This window comes from Ostrinia nubilalis, chromosome 3 (genome assembly GCF_963855985.1).
Source record: "Ostrinia nubilalis chromosome 3, ilOstNubi1.1, whole genome shotgun sequence".
In the NCBI taxonomy this organism is placed as follows: Eukaryota; Metazoa; Arthropoda; class Insecta; order Lepidoptera; family Crambidae; genus Ostrinia; species Ostrinia nubilalis.
Window position 1 is genome coordinate 18449073 of NC_087090.1, and position 1112 is coordinate 18450184.

Here is a 1112-nt window from a genome sequence, read left to right on the forward strand (position 1 = left end):
TCTTTGTATATTTTAGAAATATGTACTTTTGTCAAGAAACATTTTACGTTGTTCAAAAGAGTCTGCGATATAAATTTGCGAACCCGTAGAGACCCAGATAGACTTGTTCTGGAAGTCATACCTAGATCTGAGAAATATAACCGAAATTGTGTAGCAATGTGTGTTAGAATATATAATAAAATACCAAAAAGTATAAAAACATTAAATTCTAGCCAATTTTCAAATAAACTGCGTGGATGGCTTAAAAGTAAAAACTATTATAGTGTCACAGAGTTCCTTAATGACCGAGAGTTTTGAATATAATGATTATGTAACAATATTTAGCACTAATGTATGTACCTTTAACATGACTGGGTTTTTTGGCCCAAAATTAATATTTGCATGCTTCGTGCAAGCAAAACATGACTGAACATTTTTCTGTGTAACATCTGTATATACCGTGTTTTAAGCAAATAAATGTATTCTTATTCTTCTTATTCTTATAATAAAGATGAGCATAATTTCGTTGCCAACTCCGCGGTATAGTTAATTCAGTTCCACGCGTTAAAAAGTTTCGGGGAAATTTGAAAATTGAGTGGTAGGCACGGGGAGGCTTCGGGTGTCTGTTGCACGACCCTCAAATATTGTAAGGATTCATATTATTTTTAGGAATTATGGGAAAGTTAAAGTCCAGGTTGTTTTGTACTGTCTTCGGTCATTTTAATGATTTCTTTCATCTTTTGTATTGTTGTCTTTAACGCTATTTCTGGAATAAGTCTCTGCAACGTAGCCGTTTGAGAAGCTTTCTATTTGGCCACTGGATTCAAATATTTGAGCAGTATGAGCGCTATCCGTTGCAGCGCGAGTGCTACGGTCGGTACATGCACGCCGAGTTGCAACTTGAGCGAAGTTATTCGCAGCACGTTTCGTATTTGCTGCACGTCTGTACTCCGTAGATTGTCCAATAAGAGGAGGTAACTTGTAAAGTGACATCTAATTTAATTCTCTAGTTAAATTCTGGCAGAAGCCATTGAATTATTGATCTCACTCGAAAGGGTTAATTAAAATTCACACAAAACGCAGATAATAAACATAATTTAAAAGGGGACCAAATGTGAAATAAAACCACTTCA